Below are 16,425 nucleotides of genomic sequence, written 5' to 3' on the forward strand. Positions count from 1 at the left end.
GGCGACGCCATACGCCGCCGCTGCCGTATTAGAACATCGCCCCTGAGGCTTCCTCGCAATAAAGAAGGAAGATGCGCTTCCTCCCTGCTTTCCTCCCTTTCGCATGTGAGATTGAGCCACCATCGTTAGCTGACCATTGCACGCTTTCACTTGCACATACAGCATAATTGCTAGCATCGCAGCGGTAACGAGCAAATTGACCATGCTGCCTCTCTCTTTAATGCGAACTAAGCGGCGAGAACACAGTGCACACGAATCTGGCAGCACTCGGCGCCCTCTGTTGCCATCACAGATTGCTTTCAAGATAGGGCCCACGTGGCGACGCCATACGCAGCCGCTGCTGTAATAGAACGTGCCCCCCTCCCCCTCCCCCGAAGCTTCCACGCGATAAAGGAGGAAGATGCGCTTCCTCCCTTGCGTGCGCGAGATTGAGCCACCCAACATCGTTAGCTCACCCTTGCACGCTTTCACTTGCACATACAGTGTGCGGTGCCAATGTTATCCCACTTGGAATTTATGTGGAACAACATGGCAGCGCCGACGGTGGAAATGCGCCTTGAGTGTCTATCACAATAAAATGTACGAGGTGCACGCGATAGAGAACAGTAACCACCCACCATGACAGCTTCACTGCAATACTCGCTCGCCCATCTCGCATGATAATGCCGGTGTGCGCTCATTTTTTTATCTGGTACAAGCCAATCTCCTCCCGGGTCATCGCAAGCCGCATTCACAGCTATCGCTGCCACCCCTATGGTGATAGGCATCTGCGCCTGTTTCACAGCACGTGATGCCGTTATAAGCATACTGCACATCTTTATCTTTAATAGGCGATAACACAAATGCACCGCCATTCCTTGTTGCAGATTGCGGTCATATATTATGTTTTCAGGCCGCTAGATCCTCTGTAAACAACATAAATCGCGAGACGCACATGATCGAGAACAGCAGCCTCCCTTCGCGTCAGCTTCCCCGCAATACTCGCCTGCCTTTTCTCGCATGAAAACAGCAACGCACTCGACCTGTCTGTTCTTTTTGTCTGCCCTCGTTCTTCGGTGCTGTACAGTTATTTCATCGTGTCTTACAAACTCGCTGAAGCTTCCGTTCTTTTAAGATTAATTCTTATTCCATTACCAGCAAATCTCTTCCCTGGTCATTGCTTTCACAGCTGTCACCGCTAACCTTATTGCGATAAGCATCTTCACCTATCTGTTTTACAGCACCTATCTGTAGTGCCATTGGAAGCATATTGCATGCTTTTAGTAGGCAATAACTCAAACGTGCCGCCATTACCTGCTGCAGGAGGCACTATGTGAGCATCACATTTCGCTCAAGCGGCATCGTAAGCATGGTATTCTGATGTCGCCCCCGCAAGGGCGTCTGCGCCAGCGGGCGTTTGGTGTGTTGCGACACCACGGACCCGAGCACACGAGGGTTGGACCCTCCTGCGTGTAGCCGTGCGCGGCTTAGCCGTGTCTGGGGAAAAGGGGATCCTGGGGGTTGAGCCGATGCTGGGTGTTCGGACCTTTAAGGCCCCCCGGCGGAGGCAACACACCTCTTCGGCCTCGGCTTCACATAGATGGCACCTCCAGACTGACCCACTTGGAGGAAATCGGCAGTCGCCTTTTCCTGTCTCTCTCTTCCTACAACCTTCGTCTTTCCCTTACTTTCCACCTTTCCTGTCTCCTTCTCTCTTCTATTTACTTCCTTCTTCTTGGCGGCAAGGGTTAACCCTGTGTGGCTATCCAACCCTGGGTACACCATATTTGGTTATAGTGGCGGCGTACGACTGGCGTCGTGCAGACTTGCATGCAAGCTCTGCCGCGTCCCCTCGTTGGGCTCCGTGGTGGGCAGTCGGCACTGTTTCTGAATTTTTATATATTTTTATGGAAACTTCTTTCCCCAAACTTCCTGATCGCCCTCAGAAACGAGGGCGCACTGAAGATGTATTTCAGTTTTTCGGACACCAAATCCAGAATTTTCTTCGGTTCCATGTTATTCAATCTGAAAAGCCAAACAAAGCAGTGCGAAACATTTCACCATACCTTGTGTCAAAGTCCTTGACAGTTGTTTTTGGTCCAGGTTACAAGGTGTCCAGGATGGCAAGCGGTGACCTACTCTTGGAGCTCCGCGATTTGAAACAATATGAAAAACTACCGAAACTAGTGTCATTTGGGGAGACCCACATAACAGTAACCCCTCACCGTACAATGAACACCACCCGCGGTGTTGTGTCGGATGATGATTTGCTTGAGCTGACTGAAGCGGAACTCCTGGAGGGCTTCAGCGAACAAAATGTGATCAATGTCAGAAGAATTAAGATGAGGCGAGATGGTAAAGAGATTCAGACGAAGCACTTAATAATCACCTTTGGTTCAAGTGTCCTGCCCGAGTCAATCGAGGCCGGGTATATCAAGCTCCGTGTTAGGCCGTACGTGCCAAACCCACTCCGTTGTTTCAAATGCCAGCGCTTCGGCCACAGCTCGCAGAGCTGCCGAGGCCGCCAAACTTCTGCTAAATTAAGTGCCAAAGAACACACCACTGAAACTTGTGAGAACGCTCTCCACTGTGTAAACTGTGATGGGGAGCACGCCGCGTACTCGTGGTCGTGCCCATCCTGGAAGAAAGAAAAAGAAATCGTAACGATCAAAGTGAAAGAAAATATCTCATTCAAGGAGGCACGCAGGCTGGTAGCATACCTGCCAAAGAAAAGCTTTGCCGAAGTGACGCGTAAGGGGGCAGCGTCACAACGGCCTCCGGCGGCTGTCCGACCCACAAGCAGTGAGTCGGCAGCTACGCCATCTGCCCCCGCGGTGGTTGCAGCTAGCGCTGCTCCGTCAACCCAGAATGAGCGATCATCGACCCCGAAGGTTGGCGCAGCCGAGGCTGCCCCGGCCTCCCCGGCCTCTTCCAGCGCTGGCAACAGCCGGCGCAGCCAAATCCTTCAGGGAGCCCCATCGACCTCCGGGCTGGTGGGCGCAGGGGTCTTGCCCTCCAAGGCGGGACTCTCTCTGGTAACCTCTTGCTCGCAAGAGCACGTGTCCGGAGCCTCACTAGAGGCAATGGACACTACACCTGTCCTGAAGGCGCACCAAACGGCCTAAGGAGCGGCGAGGCTCCCTCGAACGCTCCAGCAAGGGCAAAACCCCGATTACAGGGCCTCAAAAGGGCTCTGTAATTTAATCTCTGTAATTTCCATAATCACTACTTCTGTTTCTGTACACACAGCACCTATTGACTTCCAATATGGATACACAAATAATTCAATGGAACATCAGAGGTCTTCTTAGGAACCTTGATGATGTGCAAGAGCTTATCCACAAACACAATCCAAAAGTGCTGTGTCTACAGGAAACACACCTAAAACCACAACACACAAACTTCCTCCGACAGTACATCATTTTCCGCAAGGACCGTGTTGAGGCTAACACCTCGTCCGGCGGTGAAGCGATCCTTGCAGACAAGTGCGTAGTTGTCGCCAGGTAGCCTTACAAACTTCCCTCGAGGCAGTGTTAATTAGAGGGATTCTTTTCAATAAGTTGATAACTGTCTGTACGATATATATATCCCCAAGCTATAACCTCCAAAAAGCCGATTTCTTTGACCTCATAAAACAGCTCCCGGAACCCTACATACTTGTGGGCGATTTTAATGCCCACAATACGCTGTGGGGAGACGCGCGTTGCGACGCAATAGGCTGACTCATTGAAAACTTTATTCTGACCTCTAGTACCTGCCTGTTTAATAAGTAGAAACCAACATATTACAGCATTCAACACAATTCATATTCATCCATTGACCTAGCAATAGGCTCCGCTTCCCTTCTCCCTCATCGGAAATGGAATGTAATGAATGATCCATGTGGAAGTGACCACTTCCCGATAACATTAAACTTAATAACCCAGCTTGACAACCCTCCCCGCCTTCCCATTTGGAAATTAGCATCGGCTGACTGGGAGCATTGTAAGGAATCAACTCATTTATCACCAGATTTTATAAACAATTTTAGTATAGACGATGCTGTCGCATATTTTACCGCTTTTATTTATGATGCTGCTGAAAAGTTGATCCCGCAATCGAATGGTGGTTCACCTAAAAGACGTGTTCCCTGGTGGAATGACGACTGTAGAAATGCACGAAAAAGGCAGAATAAGGCATGGGGAATATTGTGCAGATCGCCGAATACGGAAAATCTAATTGAATTTAAACACATAAAATCGCAGGGAAGGCGGATACGACGTCAGGCGAGGAGAGAAAGCTGGGCAAGGTTCCTTTCAGGTATAACTTCGTACACACAGGAGGCGAAAGTTTGGAATGGCGTAAGGAAGGTAAAAGGGCAGCAAATAAATCCGTTGCCTCTGGTGAACAATCAAGGGAATACCTTAGAAGAACAGACAGACACCCTAGGGTAGCACTTTGAGCATGTGTCAAGCTCCATACACTACTCAAGATCCTTCAACAAGTACAGACAAATAGAAGAACGTAAGGCATTTGAGCGGAAATCCCCACAAAACACACACCGTACAACCGTCCTTTCTGCATTGCCGAGCTGAGAGCTGCCTTGACCGTATGCAACAGCTCTGCACTGGGACCCAATAGAATAATGTACGACATGATTAAGAACGTACACAGCCCGCAGGGGCGTCTGCGTCAGCAGGCGTTTGGTGTGTTGCGACACTACGTACCCGAGCACATGAGGGTTGGACCCTCCCGCGTGTAGCCGTGCGCGGCTTAGCCGTGTCCGGGGAAAGGGGGATCCCGGGGGTTGAGCCGATGCCGGGTGTTTGGACCTTTAAGGCCCCCCGGCGGAGGCAACACACCTCTTTGACCTCTGCTTCACGTAGACGGCACCCCCGGACTGACCCACCCGGGGTAAATCGGTAGTTGCCTTTTCCTGTCTCTCTCTCCCTCCAGCCTTCGTCTTTCTCTCACTTTCCACCTTTCCTGTCTTCTCCTGGCTTCTCTTTACTTCCAATTTTTCCAGGCAGCAAGGGTTAACCTTGTGTGAATAACCAACCTAGGTTATTTCATATTTGGTTATAGTGGTAATGTACAGCTGGCGTTTGCAGGCCGTGTTTCACAGGCCCTGCAGCGCCCCCTTGTAGGACTCCATGGTGGGTGGCTGGCGTTACTGCCGAAATTACAATCTCCTATGGCTACCTCCTTTCCCCCACTACCTGATCACTCCCTGAAGAGGGGGCGCACTGATGATGTTTTAGAATTTTTCGCCCGTCAAAAAGAAACTTTTCCTCGCTTCCACGTAGTCCATTCCGAAACACCAAACACACCCATACGAACAATCTCACCATTTCTCGTGTCCAAGTCTCTGACCCAAGTTCTTGGTACAGGTTACAAAGCATCCAGAATGGCAAGCGGTGATCTCCTCTTGGAGCTCCGCAACCTGAAGCAATATGAAAACCTACCCAACCTAGTATCATTTGGCGACGCCAAAGTGACAGTAACTCCGCATCGTACTATGAATACCACCCGTGGCGTAGTCTCCGATGATCTCTTGGAGCTGACTGAGGCTGAGCTCTTGGAGGGCTTCAGTGAGCAGAACGTCATCAACGTTAAGCAAATTAAGATGAGGCGTGACAACAAGGAAATACAGACCAAACGTCTGATACTTACTTTTGGCACAAGTGTCCTGCCCGAGTCCATCGAGGCCGGGTATATCAAGCTCCGTGTTCGGCCATACATCCCTAATCCCCTGCGTTGCTTCAAATGCCAGCGTTTCGGTCACAGCTCACAGAGCTGCCGAGGCCGCCAAACCTGCGCTAAATGCAGTGCTAATGAGCACACTTCTGAATCTTGTGAAAACTCTCCATTGCATAAACTGTGAAGGTGAGCACGCTGCATACTCGCGGTCGTGCCCATCTTGGAAGGAAGAAAAGGAAATAGTTAAGATTAAAGTAAAAGAAAACATACGTTTCAAAGAAGCACGCAGGCGGGTATCCTTCCTGCCAAAGCACACCTTTGCCGATTTGGCGCGTCAGGGGGCAGCGCCACAACGGACTCTGGCGGCTGTCCGACCCACACCCAGTGAGGCGGCAGTGACGCCATCCGCCCCCTCGGCGGCTGCAGCTATTGCTGCTGCGCCAACACAGCAGACGGGGCCATCGAACCCGAAGGTGGGCGCAGCCGAGGCTGCCCCAACTTCCCCGGCCCATTCCAGCGCTGGCAACAGCTGACGCAGCCAAATCCCTCAGGGAGCCCCATCGACCTCCGGGCTGGTGGGCGCAGGGGTCTTGCCTTCCGAGGCAGGACCCTCACAGAAAACTTCTCGCTCGCAAAAGCATGTGTCCGGCGCCTCACAAGAGGCAATGGTCATTACACCTGTCCTCACGGCGCGTCAAGCGCCTAAGGAGCGGCGAGGCTCCCTCGAACGCTCCAGAAAGGGCAAAACCCCGATTACAGGGCCTCGAATGAGCTCTGTAATCTAATCTCTGAAATCTCTAATTAATATGTGACTTTCTGTACACACAGCACCTATTGACTTCCAATATGGATACACAAATAATTCAATGGAACGTAAGAGGTCTTCTTAGAAACCTTGATGACGTGCAGGAACTTATCCACAAACACAATCCAAAAGTGCTGTGTCTACAGGAAACACACTTAAAATCGAAACACACAAATTTCCTCCTACAGTATGTTACGTTTCACAGAGATCGCGATGATGCTCTCGCATCATCGGGCGGTGTTGCCATTGTTATTCAGAAAGGCATAGCGTGTCAACGTTTGCAGCTACAAACGCCCCTTGAAGCAGTGGCGGTTCATGCTGTTCTCCTCAACAAACTTATCACTGTCTTCTCACTCTACATACCCCCACATTACAAATTAACTAAACATGAATTTCAGTCCTTCATAGATGAATTGCCAGAACCTTACGTTGTGCTTGAGGATTCCAATGCGCACAACTGCATGTGGGGCGACTCGTATAAATGCGCGAGGTCGTCTTGTTGAACAGTTCCTTTTCTCTTCTGGTGCGTGTCTGCTGAATAAGAAGACACCCACAAATTATTCTCTCGCAAAGAGAACATTTTCTTCACTTGACCTCAGCCTAGTTTCCCCGTGTATACTGCCCGAACTCGAATAGGAAGTTATCAACAATCCTTACGGAAGTGACCACTTTCCCATACTGCTAAGAACGCCTACAGAGAACGTATATCCACCACAGGCTCCTAGGTGGAAGATTGACACAGCTGACTGGGAGAAATTCCGAACCCTAACTAGTATATCATGGGATGACATGACCTCGTTAGGAATTGATGCTGCTGTTGATTATTTTACAGCCTTTATAATAGATGCCGCATCAAAGTGCATATCAGAAGTAAATGGCCTGGCATGCAAACGGCGTGTCCCATGGTGGAACGATGATTGTAGGATCGCTCGTAAAAAACAGAACAAAGCGTGGGGGTTGTTACGCGCCTCTCCCACTGCGGAGAATCTTATTAACTTTAAGAAAGTAAAGTCCCAAGGCAGGAGAACCCGCTGACAGGCTAGAAGACAAAGTTGGGAGAAGTTTTTATCGAGTATAAATTCCTATACAGACGAGGCCAAAGTCTGGAACAAGGTTAATAGGATAAGAGGGCGACAAACATATTCACTACCTCTGGTAAACATACAGGGCGATACACTGAAAGACCAGGCAGACTCACTTGGGAAGCACTTTGAGCGAGTGTCAAGCTCAACGCACTATTCCCAATCCTTTCTTAAACATAAAGAAATAGTAGAGCGTAAGCCAATCATACGAAAATCCAGGCAGAATGAACCGTATAACCGGCCTTTCAGTATTGCCAAGTTGAGAGCTGCCTTGAACACATGCAAAAGCACTGCACCGGGACCTGACAGAGTCATGTATGACATGATCAGGAACCTACATACTGATGCACAAGTTACACTTCTTACACTATTCAACACTATTTGGGCTTCGGGATACCTCCCATCCACATGGAAAGAAGCGATTGTGGTTCCTGTTCTAAAGCAGGGAAAAGACCCTTCCTTGAATTGTATGTGTAAGATTTTTGAAAAAATGATAAATCGCAGACTTATACATTTCCTTGAGCTCAACAATATGCTCGATTCTTATCAGTGTGGCTTCAGAGAAGGGCGGTCGACAACCGATCATCTGGTGCGCATTGAAGGAAATATCCGCGATGCATTTATGCATGGACAGTATTTCTTATCGATATTCCTTGACATGGAAAAAGCGTATGACACGGCATGGCGTTACGGGATCTTGCGAGACCTGTCGGAGATGGGCATCCGTGGAAATATGCTGAACATAATTGAAAGCTATTTGTCAGATCGTAGCTTCCGCGTGAAAATCGGCAATGTATTGTCGCAACCTTTTATTTAGGAAACAGGTGTACCCCAGGGGGGAGTACTCAGTTGCACTCCCTTTATCGTTAAAATGAACACACTTCGTCCTTCACTGCCACCGGCCATGTTTTATTCCGTCTACGTAGATGATATACAGATAGGCTTCAAATCTTGCAACCTTACAGTGTGTGAAAGACAGGTACAGCAGGGCTTAAACAAGGTGTCCAAGTGGGCAGACCAAAATGGATTTAAAGTCAACCCGCACAAAAGCTCTTGTGTTCTCTTCACAAGAAAGAGAGGCCTGGTACCTGATCCTTGTGTAGAACTGGGTGGACAACAAATTCCCTTCAAGAAAGACCACAAATTTCTAGGTGTTATTCTCGACTCCAGGCTCACTTTCATTTCACATATAAAATATCTTAAAGAAAAATGTCTAAAAACCATGAACTTACTTAAAGTTCTATCCCACACTACATGGGGTAGCGACAGGAGGTGCCTGTTGAATCTCTACAGGAGCCTAGTTAGATCACGGTTAGATTATGGTGCCGTAGTATATCACTCTGCTGCACCGAGTGCACTTAAAATGTTAGACCCCGTTCTAGGTATCTAGGTATCCGCCTGTTCACTGGTGCATTTAGAACAAGCCCGGTGGAAAGTCTATATGCAGAGTCAGACGAGTGGTTACTACATTTTCAGAGAACGTACATCAGCTTTACCTATTTTCTCAATGTGCGCTCCAATAAAGAACATCCGTGTTTCAAAACTGTTAGCAACATAACGTGTCAAACACTTTTTCATAATAAACCCTCCATGAGACTTCCTTTCTCACTGCGTGCAAGAGAACTTAGCACGGAAATGGATGTCCCTGTTCTCGAGCATCGACTAATGCCTCCAACTAAGCTATTACCGCCCTGGGAGTGGCAGGTGATAGACTGTGATGTATCCTTTGTAGAGGTCACAAAACACGCACCTGACATCGAAATCGCTATGCATTTCCGTGAACTTCAATCGAAGTACAGCTGCTCCGAATTTTACACAGACGCGTCAAAATCACATGCTGGTGTATCTTATGCTGCTGTTGGTCCCTCTCTTTCTATATCTGACTTACTGAACCCGCAAACAAGTATCTTCACTGCAGAAGCTTATGCAGTACTGTCTGCAGTAAGACATATACAGAATATAAAACTCGACAGAGCAATTGTATACACAGACTCGCTAAGTCTCGTAAAAGCGTTAATTTCATTACAAAAGCTTAAAAATCCTGTTTTCATTGAGCTTTACTCCCTCTTATGCAGTATTTATATATCACATATACATGTAGTAATATGCTGGGTACCTGGCCATAGAGGTATCGAGGGTAATGTACTGGCTGATAAAACGGCCACATCACTCACATCACTAAACACTTTTTCTACAGCTGCTGTCCCTGTCACAGATTTGAAGCCTTTCTTGCGTAAGAAACTGCGACAACACTGGCAATGCATGTGGAACTCAGAAATAAACAATAAACTGCACGTTATAAAGCCACAGCTAGGTTTTTAGCCCTCCCCAACAAAATCTCCGCGAACAGATGTCCTATTCTGCCGCCTCAGAATAGGGCACACATTTGGTACACACAATTTTCTGCTTACTGGAAATGAACCGCCAACCTGTGGTCGATGTGGTGAGAGGCTGACCGCCCTCCACGTCCTCTTGTAGTGTCGCAAAGCCGAATCTGAAAGAAAGAAACATTTTCCTCTTGCATATCGTTATTGCGTACCTCTTCACCCAGCTATGTTCCTTGGTAAGGCAGCATTTTTCAACACCAATGTAGTCCTCAATTTTTTAAATGAGGTTGTCCTACATATTATGAGCCCAATAAATTCGTAGCGCATCCTCTTTCCAGAGGATGCGCTCATTTGTCATCGCCATAATTTTATTACACGTACATTTTACGCACTCTACAGCGACTATATTTTAGGCCCTTTTATAGCCACGTCACATCAACTCCATTGAACCCATCACTCCACTGCGAAATCATTAACACTTGCATGGCGCTCTTTGGCCATACCTGGCCCTTGCGCCAATAAAAACCACACATTCATTCATTCATAAGAACATACACACTGACATTAAACTGTCAATACTTGCACTTTTTAATACTATTTGGGCGGCTGGATATCTTCCACTTGCATGGAGAGAAGCGATTGTTATTCCCATTCTGAAGCAAGGTAAAGACCCTTCGTTGACGTCAAGTTACCGCCCGATAGCCCTCACAAGTTGCATTTGTAAGCTGTTTGAGAAAGTGATTAATCGGCGACTCATACATTTCCTGGAATTAAACCAAATGCTTGATCCCTTTCATTGTGGCTTTAGAGAAGGGTGGTCCACAATTGATCACCTTGTGCGCATTGAGAGAAACATTCGCAACGCCTTTCTACATAAACAATATTTCCTATCCGTATTCCTCGATATGGAGAAGGCGTATGACACAACGTGGCGCTAAGGGATCTTGAGAGACTTGTCGGGAATGGGCATCCGTGGCAATATGCTCACCCTAATAGAAACCTATTTGTCCAACCGTACATTTCGCGTGAAAGTCGGGAATGTACTTTCACATCCATTTATACAGGAAACTGGGGCACCCCAAGGAGGTGTGCTCAGCTGCACCCTCTTTATAATTAAGGTGAACACGCTCCGCGCTTCATTACCACCAGCTATATTTTATTCCGTGTGCGTAGATGACATACAAATAGGTTTTAAATCATGTAATCTTGCAGTGTGCGAAAGACAAGTACAGCAGAGTTTGAACAAGATATCTAAGTGGGCAGACGAAAATGGATTTAAAGTCAACCCCCACAAAAGTACATGCGTTCTCTTTACAAGAAAGAGAGGCCTGGTTCCAGACCCGTGGATGGAACTGGGTGGACAACAAATACCTGTTAACAAAGAACAGAAATTTCTAGGTGTAATACTTGGCTCTAAGCTTACTTTCATCTCGCACATAAAATATCTAAAAACTAAATGTCTAAAAACTATGAACTTGCTAAAGATACTATCACACACAACATGGGGTAGCGACAGGAAGTGTATAATGAATATTTACAAGAGCCTCATTCAATCACGGTTAGACTATGGTGCCATAGTGTACAACTCTGCCGCCCCGAGTGCACTAAAGATGCTGGATCCTGTCCACCACCTAGGTATCCGTCTGGCCACAGGCGCATTCAGAACTAGCCCCATTCAAAGCTTGTATGTAGAATCGAATGAGTGGCCACTCAATCTGCAGAGATCTTACACCAGCTTCACATATTTCCTTAAAGTGCACTCTAATCCTGAACATCCGTGCTGTGAAACTATTAACGATTCGACGTGTACTGCACTCTTCCGTAATCAACCCTCTGTGAGACAGCCTTTCTCACTCCGTGTGAGGGAGCTTAGCCTGGAAATGGATGTTCCACTCTTCGAACACCGCTTGATGCCTCCAGCGAAGCAGCTACCGCCTTGGGATTGGCAGGTGATACAATGTGACATATCTTTTGTAAGAGGTACAAAATACGCACCAGAGCTCGAAATAAGAATGCATTTCCATGAACTCCAATTGAAGTACTGTTGTCCGGAATTCTACACCGATGCGTCGAAATCGCATGTTGGTGTGTCTTACGCGGCTGTTGGACCCTCTTTCTCTGAAGCAGGTGTACTGAACCTCCATACAAGCATCTTTACTGCAGATGCGTACGCAGTACTGTCTGCGGTGAAGCACATACACAAATTAAAGCTAGAGAAAGCGATAATATTCACGGACTCGTTAAGTGTTGTAAAAGCACTGATGTCCTTAAGAAAACACAAAAATAATGTTTTCATTGAGCTTTACTGTCTCTTGTGCAATATTTATTCGTCTCGTAGACATGTGACAATATGCTGGGTCCCTGGTCATAGATGCATTGAAGGTAATGTGCTGGCCGACCAAATGGCCACATCAGTTACACCTCAAGCTGGCAATACCACAACTGCTATTCCTGCCACAGACCTCAAGCCTTTTTTGCGAACGAAACTGTGAAGCTACTGGCAACGCATGTGGGACAATGAAAGAAATAATAAGCTCCACTTGATTAAGCCAAGGATAGGTTTCTGGCCCCCCGTTACAAAAACAAGACGGACTGATGTCCTATTCTGTAGACTTAGAATAGGACACACATATGGCACTCACAATTTTCTGCTTACTGGCAACGAACCTCCTACCTGTGGTAGATGTGGTGAAAGGCTCACCGTCCTCCACGTCCTCGTGGAGTGTCGGGAAGCCGAAAGAGAAAGAAGGAAACATTTTCCCCTAGCATACCGGTATTGTATCCCTCTCCATCCTGGTATGTTTCTTGGTAAGGAACCGCTTTTTACCACCAAAGCTGTCCTAGGTTTCTTGAGTGATGTGGTTCTGCATGTTAATAGCCCAATAGTATCGTAGCACATCCTCTTTCTAGAGGATGCTGCTATGATAGTAGTTCTGGACAGCACACACCTTCAGGTCCTTGCGCTTCAAGGTTTCTGTTAGGGCAGTAGTGCTCTTTCAAAATTTTTTATCAAGATGAACAATTTTATCACGATGTAATTCTTTTGCAATGCCTGTTTCGCATGCTTGCCACACTTCATAATCATAGTCATAGTTTTATTACATGTAGCTATTACCCATTTTGCAGTGACCATCTTTTAGGCCCCTCTACAGCCCTGTAACATTCATTACTTGTAATTTAACGTTTCAATTTGATCTCATTACCATTGGCTTGGCGCTCTTTGGCCATACCTGGCCCTTGCGCCATAAAACACAACAAATCATCATTCTGATGTCGCCCACCAGCTCTATTTCGTTTTGGTTTCCCGTCGGCGAACGCTGTGCACAAAGGCGAGCTTCCTGGTACTTACTAATACTGCTACTTATTATTTGCCCAACTGAGCGGGCCATGCCGCTCCTACTCAGACACGCCTCAAATGGCAGCTGGAAAAGGGGCGTGCGCTTGAGTTTCCGCATAACAGAATGATGTTTTCTTTTATATTCAAATTACAATCTGATGCTATCATGTCTATAAATTGTGTGTAAGTCGTACATTACGAATTTTCTGCTTGGTAATGTCTATGCACCAGGCAGAGGGCCTGCGTGGTTTTGGGTGCATCGTTTTAGATGATTTTCTCGGATGCAGACGCCAAATTTTCTGCGACATGAAGCCCTTAATGCTTCTTGAGTCGCCGGAGCCCCGTACAGTACTATTCGCGTTACGTAGATGTCCACAAATGTTGTGTGTCAAATTTTTTAGTTACTTGGGATTGTACGTTTTCCCAGTGAGTATCTTTTTTTTTCTTTTTTTCAAAACGCATGAACAAAGTTCATCTGTACTTTTGACAAATGATGTATATTTATTTGCATCTTTCTTTGTGAGTGGCCACTAGAACATGTTGATTAGCATGCAGCTCTGCTTGTGTACAACTGGCAACATGTGTTTTGGCCAATGCCACAGTGGCACTATATACAGACAAAAGTGTTATCAGAGCCAGGCACCAAAGCTACCTGCAACATGCTGCTTCCTGCTGTACTTACCACCCTCGTGGGGGGGGGGGAGGAGTGGTAGTACTTATGGTTGCCACAGAGGAATAACAGTTTTATCTGCATTAGTAAATTGCACTTATGTACTAGCGAAGCCGGCACTCTTACCGTGAGAGTATGCTTTGTAAGGCAGAAATGGCACCAAAACTAATTATGGCTGTTGTACTGTGAAATTTCTGCACCAGTTGTGACGTAATTTATTTTGACAGCATTTATTCGGGTCTAGATAGTTGCTTACCTGTAAAGAAAGACTGCATTGCATTATAAATGTACCAAAGACTCAACCTCCTAATTTTTTAGAACATTTCATGTCCCAAAACAGCCCAAATACGAAAAAGTAGCATTGAAATATGTGGCGTCTTTCTTGCATGCTGGTGCTAAGATATTGGTGTGAAAATCAAAGACGATAAGTTTGACATTCATAGTTAAATTTTTTCAGTAATAATCAACCTTTCTCCACCAAAGAATGACCATAGAGTAGTGAAAGAATACTTTCGTGCCAGTCTAAACTCATTTAGTATTTCTCTTTAGCATACGCAGTTTTTAATTATTGGGAAGACATGCCCGCCCAGTGATTGCAAAGATGGCAAGCAGTCCAGTGATGTAGCTCCTGCGCGAGCATCACTCCCGCTATTTTGCTGCATCCTCAATTAATTATTGGGATGCTTTGCAGTGAGCCTGAGGATGATGTTAGATAATGAGATAATAATTTGGATAATGGAAACTTTCGAAACCAACCCGCACAGTAGTCAGCTGGTCAGCAGCAAGTTTTGTTTTCTGCCTATTGTCGGCTGACCAGTTTCTTGTGCCAGCTGAGATGTAGAGATGTTGGCTATATTATATATTATTTTGAATCAAAACAGGAACAGCGCAACACAGGACAAGCGAGTAAAGAGCACAGGACAAAGCGCTGACTAGCAACCAAATGCTTTATTTGCAGAAGCAGCATATAAAGACATCATTGAATGTGACATAAAGAACAGAAAAAGAAGGATAAGAAGGATAAGCGTCGGTCATGGAGATAATGCAGTTGCTTTGTTGAGAGCGTGGGGCACGCAGAACTGACACACGCGTCGGCACTTTTGTATATGCAAAATGCCTCAAAGATTTCCCGCGCAGGCTTTTCACTATATTTGACAATTATTTCACACTTCTTAAAGATCGGGGTGCAACCACACGTGTTACAGTGGGCAGCCAGATGACTGTATGGGTTTCCTTTTAGTAAAGCAGCACCCGCCGTGGTTGCTCAGTGGCTATGGTGTTGGGCTGCTGAGCACGAGGTTGCGGGATCGAATCCCGGCCATGGCGGCCGCATTTCGATGGGGGCGAAATGCGAAAACACCCGTGTACTTAGATTTAGGTGCACGTTAAAGATCCCCAGGTGGTCGAAATTTCCGGAGTCCTCCACTACGGCGTGCCTCATAATCAGAAAGTGGTTTTGGCACGTTAAACCCCATAATTTATTTTATTTTTTTTTTTTTTTAGTAAAGCAGCATGCTCGCGTAGGTGATCATTAATGCACCTACCCGTTTGCCTGATATAGACATTCGCATGCCAAGTTTCATCCTAGACGCCAGTGCTCGTTTCTCTCCTGGCGCGATGATTTCACCTCCAGCAGGTGTAGGTTTCCGCCTCCGCTTCCCTTACCTTATTTAATTACCTGCTCAGCGTCACTTATATGGCTAAGCAGACGCTGCCCTTTCGCCACATTGAAGCCATAAAAATAATCATCAAGCATATCGATCTTCTTAAAGGCAAATAGAAGCGTGTACGTCATCCTTCTAATAAAACGTACATGCACACGCACGTAGGCACACACAGCGCGCGGTACGAAACTTGCCCAAACACACACTGTGCAAGAGGCAATCAAGGCGGTGCGAACGAGAGATGGGAGAGGCGAACCACCCACTAGTTGAATTTTGCCCCGCATGCGGTGCTCTCACGCCGGCGCAGCAGTGCTGCTCGCGGTGCCGTTCTTGTCTATAGCAACGTTTACAACCAAGCGGGAATTTATAGATGACCTGCATTGTACAGTCAATGAAGCCGTGAACATGATTCTTATAGCAGCTTTTGCACGCGACAGTATCCACCCTGTTGACATTTTGCACAACCTGCTCAGTTTATTAGGGGCATTGCACACCACCCTCACTCTTGTCTTGGCCACAATTTTCTTAATGTTATGGGAAACACGGTGTACATAAGGAATGACGGCAAGCCTAGACCTCAAAGGCAGTGACTGCATCATTTGTTTTCCGTCATTTTTTAACTATTTTACAAGGCCATCAGCAACACTGCACATCACACTGGTCGGGTAGCCTGCTGATGTTAGTCTGTTGACTTGCGCTGGAAAGCCCTGTTCAACAGAGTACTCGCACGAGCGTTTGAGAGCAGCTCACAAACATGCCTTAGCGATACCTCATTTTACGAGTTTGGAGTGTGCAGATGAAAATGGAAGAAGCCCTTTCTTTGAGCAAGGCGAGTAGCTCTGGCACACATAATGAGGTTTAAAAACAATTTCGATGTCTAAA

At 46.7% G+C, this 16,425-nt stretch overlaps 1 protein-coding gene across 5 annotated transcripts in view; it reads left to right on the forward strand.

Annotated features, from left to right (window-relative positions):
• Positions 1–16,425, forward strand: part of LRR (capping protein regulator and myosin 1 linker 1 leucine rich repeat protein) — a 213,580-nt gene that overhangs the window by 131,944 nt on the left and 65,211 nt on the right. The window lies entirely within an intron of this gene.

This window comes from Dermacentor andersoni, chromosome 1 (genome assembly GCF_023375885.2).
Source record: "Dermacentor andersoni chromosome 1, qqDerAnde1_hic_scaffold, whole genome shotgun sequence".
Taxonomy (NCBI): Eukaryota; Metazoa; Arthropoda; class Arachnida; order Ixodida; family Ixodidae; genus Dermacentor; species Dermacentor andersoni.